Source organism: Erigeron canadensis, chromosome 2 (assembly GCF_010389155.1).
Source record: "Erigeron canadensis isolate Cc75 chromosome 2, C_canadensis_v1, whole genome shotgun sequence".
In the NCBI taxonomy this organism is placed as follows: domain Eukaryota; kingdom Viridiplantae; phylum Streptophyta; class Magnoliopsida; order Asterales; family Asteraceae; genus Erigeron; species Erigeron canadensis.
In genome coordinates this window covers 18,200,321-18,207,525 of record NC_057762.1, presented here as the reverse complement: position 1 = coordinate 18,207,525, position 7,205 = coordinate 18,200,321, and positions in this window count along the sequence as shown.

The following is a 7,205-nucleotide window of genomic DNA, read 5'->3' as shown; positions in this document are numbered from 1 at the left end:
AAACAAGCAAAAGTATGCTTGTTCTCAAGATCTCTCAAATGGTTTGAGAGTTTCTGTGGAAACAAGCAAAAGTATGCAATGACCATAGAAACGCGCAAACAGGCCAAAACCCTAATGGGCCTTGGGCTTGGAAACACACATGGGCCTGTGTGTTTTAGAACACGCAAATGGCCATTTGCGTGTTCCTAGCCTTTGCCTATAAATAGAGGGTGTGTGTATGCGTGTCCCAACAAGAGTGTAGAGTGAGAAACGAGCAAATCCTAGAGAGAGAAACTTAAGAACACGCATAAGCTTTTCTTGTGGGTGATACTCGTCTCGTGCACGAACCGCAAACACACACCCGGCCCCCCAAATGGCGTATAGACTGCAGATTACCACGTGTTTGGTAAGGTGCGTCCGGAGAGCCGTTCTCAGAGTGTTTATCATCACGTAAAAGATATATAGATATATATAGTGATATATATATCATCTAAAGGTAGATATATAAACCGTGGGTTATCTCGAGGAATTTCCGCACCTCGACATATCCTTTAGTCGATCTCTGGTTAGATAAAAGTACAAGATCCGAGGGACTTACAACTGGTATCCAGAGCCACAGGTATTCATAACCTTGGTTAGAGATTGACAAAGGTTTTGTGGTATCCCTTTATTTACGTGATTTAGGTGAAAGTTAATCTTTGGGCACGTTTTTGAATGAAAGGTTCAAACTTGTTGCCAAATATTTATTAATCTATATCCTAGTAACATTTTCTCATAATCTCGTTTATCCTTGAGCAATATCGTGCTCGGGATCTAAGAAATTGTGTGAAAGTGGTGTTTGTGTGTTCTTGAAAAGTGTACTATGCGTGTTCTTGAACACTAGTACCTTTTTGCGCGTTTTGATATTACCAAGGCATTTGTGTGTTCTTGTGTTTTGCATGTTCTTGAGATTTTGTGTGTTTCTTGAACAGTGCGTGTTTCTCTAGTTTGCGTGTTCTCAAATTTTGCGCGTTCCTAGACTTTTTGCGTATTCCTGGATTTACAGAGTTGATAGTCTTGATAGTGAGGATGCAATGTGTACCAATAAAGTTGAAGTCAAGACATCTGAGGTATTTACAGAGACTGACTTAGATGATCTGGTTAACTTCATGGCAAGAATGAATATTCCAGATGAACAACATGACCTATTGAAAAGGGCCATAAGCATATGGTATGTCGATAGTGGTTGTTCAAGACATATGACAGGAGATAAATCATTATTGTCAAACTTTGTTGAAATTTTGGGAGCATATGTAAGCTTTGCTGGTCCCAAGGGTGGATTAATTACCGGTGTTGGTGATGTCACTAACGGGAAGATCAAGCTTGAGAAGGTGAACTATGTTGAACAGTTAAATCACAACTTAATGAGTGTGTCTCAAATTTGTGATAAAGGGAATCCTGTTCATTTCACCAAAGCGGAAGGACTTATCCTAAAACCTGGATATGTGATTCCAGAAGAGTGGATTTTGTTGAGGGCTCCGAGGAAAAGGGATATATATGCCATGGCATTGGGTATTTCTAATCCTGAGATTGACACTACATGTCTTTTGTCTCTGTAAAGTATATAATTGAGCTTTACTATGTGTTTTAGTGTGTGTTAATGGAGGTTATGTGTGTGTTAGTGTGTGTGTGTTCCGAGAGAGAAATGTGTGAGAGTTGAATGATTGGATTGCTTGAAATGTGATCAAAGTTACAATAGAAAGCTATAGAGGGGGCTTTATAAACTTAATATACAATTTACACTAGACCCCCTTCCATACTTAATAGAAATACAAATGAATACAAAACATTATAAACATACAAATCAACTACTACAAATTATATTTTTAACAATCTCCCCCTTAGTAGTGATTTGTCAAAGATGTATCCCAGATTCAAACGTCTTTAGGCTCGATTCCTTGGTCTTTTCTCACGTGAATGCCAGAACCAGTTTTCACCTTCAGGTTTATCATCGGGAACCACTATGTTTGCTTTATAGTTTCTTGGAGGAATGTTGTGTGGTCCCAAAACATTACTAGGTTCATACTTGATCCAGCATCCTCCTCTTCTCCCCTCGATGTACTTGGATTTCTTAACATTCTTCGCGTCCCTTAACATTCTAATACTCTCTCTGAATCCCAACTTTTTATCAATCTTGCTGATTACTTTATCGAGGAGAGCTTTCTTTTGATCTGACTCTTCATCTTCGGACAAGCAAAACAACACATTTTTGCAGAATTCAAGGGTTCCATCAGAGTAAGAAGCAAGGTCAGACGTCTTAAGAAAGATCTTCTTCTTCCTGCTGTTGAGAAATACTACACCAAGAGTTGGTTTTTTGAGAACATGACCAATGTTTAAACTTTCTATTACTTATGTGTAAAGACTTTGATCTGGATATGAGACATTAATCTTCCTCTTCACCAACTCAAACCCAATCTGAAAATCTTCCAATGATGCGTGTTGAATGACGCTTGACATATATCTCTTCACTACATCAAAGGCAATTAGATCTTCGTGATATCTTTGAATGGCATTCACATAGTGGTTGTAGAGGAAAATCAAGTCATCAACTGGCAGTAGCTTGAAATGAGCTTCATTGAATCGATAGATCAAGCCATTCTCTATTTTAACATGAAAACAAGGTATTGAGATATGAGTCTTCCGTATCAAGATCAATCTGACGAGTACCACTATCCTGTACTTCCTCTGATCTTCAAGAATGCTTGGATTGTAGCTATCGGCAAGTTTAAGGAGAGACCTATATTCTTCAACTTGTTTTGGATCTTTAAACTTCTACATAGCAGCAAATTTTGGTCTTCGTACTTTGACAACTTCAGTGGCCCCGCAAAAGATCGAAAATGCTCTTTCTTCCATGAATCTTGATTTGATTGCAGCTTGCTTTGGTTTAATCCAAAGCTCAATCATTCTTGCTTGATCTCTGAGGAAGTACCCCTTATTTACAAAATTCCATTGTTCTTCTGTCATTTCTGTGGGGAAGTAGTCTGGAAGTGGTTCTTCTTCAGAAATGATAGCTTCTCTTAGCACTTGTTTAAATGTAGACTTCTTAAAATCTTGAGAGACAGCATCTGGAGTTTTTCTCAGCTCATCAAATCCTTCAAAATCGTTGAAAGAGTATTGTTAGGAGTAGACACAGTTGGAATTGCAGACTCTTCAGCTTGATTCCTTGTTGAGGTACCAGTGGTAAAATAGTCTAGATCAGCAAGTTCTTCAAACACTGGTACTTCTATTGATTTCTGAGTATCCACAAATTCCGGCACATTCAACACAATGTTGTCTTTTATAGCTTCTGCGTCAGCCTCTCCTTCACCAAATTCTATAATGGCCTCATCAACAACGTCTTCATCAACATATTCAATATCTTCCTCCTCTCCTTCTATCTCTCCCATTCCAAACACTTCTTCCAACCTCTTCCTTATCTCTTTTTTTTGTTATGCATCTTCAATCTCCTGCACATTCAAACCTAATCCTCTCCACATTTCATCAGATCTAGCCCTACACTCGGCTAATCTATCAATCTCAGCTTGAACATCCTCACCTCCATCAACATTTCCACCTTCAACTCTTTCCCCCATCTCCCCATCTACATTACTTTCTTCTACTCTTGCCGTATCTACATTCGTTTGACTATCTCCTTCGTTCTCCCCCTCGGGGTGATCATCAGAATCAGGATCCCGCCTGGAAGAAACCGAGGCCGGTCGGCAAGACTCCAGAGCAATTAACCTAAGCTCAGAAGCAGAAAGTTTGGCATTATATTCTGCCTTTTGGGATAGTACTTACTCTTTCAATGCTTCCACTTGACTTACATGCTCCATTTCCCTTTTTCTCAACTCTAGAGCGTTCAACACCCCCTATCAATCATGGCAATATTTTCACCTTCATCCCTCAAGATACCAAGCAAATGTTTGAATGTATTTTCTTTATCTTGTTGTTTGAATGTTAATGAGTTTTGTACAGGTGTTGTTGTTGTTTGAAGTGGTGTTGGTGTTTGTACAGATGGTGGAACCGACCCGGAGGTTGTTGGCACACTTGTGGTGTGACCTAAACCAGCAGAAGCTGAGTCAGGATTTCCTGCAGATCCTTGGGGTAAACCCTGTACAGCAGTTGGAGATTCAATAGCTTTACAACCAGAATCAAAGGGTGTCCTAGACTGTGATAAATCACTGTCCGGGACTTGTTGTTGGGTAACACCTCTAACAACACCGGGGTCACTAAGAATGCCCGTTAATACAGTCTTAGTTTTACCCTGATGAACAGCAATGTCACCTTGGCGTTCATACTGTCTCTCAGTTTCATTGTGAGAACTGTTGCCTGTGGCTAAAGCTGGCATAATGTTACCTAAGGCAAGACTTCCAAGCTGTCCTAGAGGGTCACACATAGTTGGTCCCTCTCTGCTTGTTCCGACATCAGTACAAAACTGAGCTTGCTGCTCTGTGTCCCAAGGTGAACTAGACTCAAGTGTATGAAATGAAGGCGAGAGGTGGGTTGGTCCTCTCTTATTTCAACACTCTCATCCTCCAAAGGAGGAGAGTGTGGTGAACGTGGTTGTTCCCCGTGTATATCTGAGACTAACTCCTGTTGTGAGGAGTTAGAATGGCTGGGTGAGGTTGGTGCATGCAAGAGTGGGGAGCTCTCGACTTCTACCCTAGAGTTGTCATCCAGGCTAGACTCATTGGTTTCAACTATTGGAGGGAAAACGTTTTGTTTACGCCCTTGTCCTAGCCCGGACCTCTCAACCTCTCTGCATTTTCAACTCCTCCCTCATTCCTTCCTTGTACCTCTGGCACAACCTCATCTCTAGTGCCCAAATCCTCAGAAACAACCTCAGATATCATACTTGCAATAGTCTCGGTGATGTGATCATCATCAAAGTCTGTCGAGGAACCAAAAGATTGATCAATATTGGGAGTACCCGACTCATCTCTTTGTAAGCTAGAAGAAGAAATAGAATGTCTGTTGGTGCATTTCCGGGTGACAACATCATTATAGAAGTTTGTCTTGAGTCTATTGAATATGAACTTGTAATGAATGTTAAATTATTACGTATAATAAAGTCAACCTTGACCTTTGACCAAGTCAAGCTCGACCGTTGACCAAGTCAAGCTCGACCTTTGACCAGGTCGAGCTCGTGTGATGTCCAAGATGGGCTTTGATCCATGAAATTCTAGGTCCGTTTAGTCCATTAAGTTTTAGTATAAATAGAGATTACACCTTATGTTTAAGGTTAATCTCTTAGTTGGTTTTTCATTTCACTTTTTCACATTCCGAACTTGGTATTTACTTGTAATTGCATTTACCGAAGTAATATACAGTTCCAGTTTATCCATTCGTGTTCTTGATCATATATTGTGTTGATTGATAGTGTATAAGATTTTTCGCGCTTATATATTAGATACTTAATCTCGTGTGATCTGGTGGCAAAAGGTACTTTCAATTGGTATCAGAGCCACTGGAGGTATTCTTTTGGTTTGGGATTAAGGTATCGACAAAGATTAAGGTGTTTACACTCAATTCTTCAAGGTTTTCGGTGAAGACAAGCATCAAACTCTCCCCTCAGACTCGAGCTCTACCTCGACCTCGACCTCAAGCTTGACCTCGACCTCAAGCTCGACCTCAGGCTTGACCTTGACCTACTTGATACCGATTTTTTGTGTTCGAAGGTTACGTGCCTTCGAGTAAAAATACTTTTTAGAATTTGCAATCTTGATTATGTTTAGGTTTCGAACATGTCTAAAAATATTGAACTTGTAAACTCTTATGAGTTTAGGTTTGATATCTGTTAATCGATGGTTTTGGACTTGTAAACTTGATCAACTTTATATTCTAATTCATTACTTTTCGAATTGTCAAGAACTTGTAATTTTGATTTAGTCTTGGTCTAAGCTTGTTGGAATATTGAACTTGTAAACTCTTTGAGTTTTGGTTCGAATTTTGTAATAAAGCAATAGACTTGAAAACTTGATCAAATTTAGTTTCTAAATTTAGACAACTCGAATCAATGATGGCTAGAGTTCTATCCTTTATAGAAGATTCTGAAAAATCTTAGAAGGAATTCAAGACCAGGCCAAAAAGGTTGTTCTGACAAGGAGCTACTGTAACACCCTAACTAAGGCGGAACGATGAGATGTACCGAAAGTCGAGTATTCAAAACAAAGGATTATAAATAACATTCACCATAGTTTTATTTGATAAAAGAATTTACAAATGTACAAGCATGTGAACTAATTTACAATTACAAATGCATCCACCGTACTTGAATATTAAGTTCACGAAACAAATAACAAGCACATGAAGTAGTATCCTACAATGATCAAGGCTGATTCCATTGCCCATCACAAGGTTTCATCTTTGACTCCAAAGTTCAATGCAAATAATCATTAAGCATATAAATCCTCAAAGCTTAAGCTTATTTTGTTGAAAAGCATGAAGAAAAAGTGTCAACTACGAAAACGTAGTTGGTGAGTGCATAGGTTTTTAAGTAAATCTCGATGCCTAACCATTTTCAACACTTAGAAAACATGTTATTAGATATTAACATACCCAAACCATATGTCCGGCAGAATTCTCATCTCCAAATATCAAGTTTTCCAAATACCATAATGTCATTTCAAGACTTGGAAAAATCCATGGTAACTTACAAAGTTCTCATTTGTCAAGTCATCACGAGAGAAAAAGTATATATATCGATTAATCATATATCATACCAAAATCATTCGGTTATCAATATTTCAATGTCACCAATTTCAACAACTTTCAAAATTCCATATAGGGTCCAATACCCAAACCGTATGTGCAAAACATAATATCCATCCATGAATAACATAAATTTCCCATTTAGCCAAAGGCATAATTTGATGAGTAAATGCTTGAGCCACTACTAAGACCCTTTCACGTCCAAATAATGATAATAATAACTTGCCCCGATAGATTATGGTATAAAGGCACATGCTGTCAATCATGTGCAATAATTAATAATAAAGGAGTCGTGCCATGGAGATGACTAAATAATAAAGTGGATTAGAGCACCCCACGACCCACACCGTTTAAGGCGGCCACGTAGGCGGCCAAACAACCTGTCGCCGCTGATGTGAGTGAGAGGACAAATCCTAGTTGCGCAACTCTCTAACTACAGGCCTCAATGAGTTAATAGTAGTATAGCGGTGACTAGACTTTGACAGTACTCAAGCTCA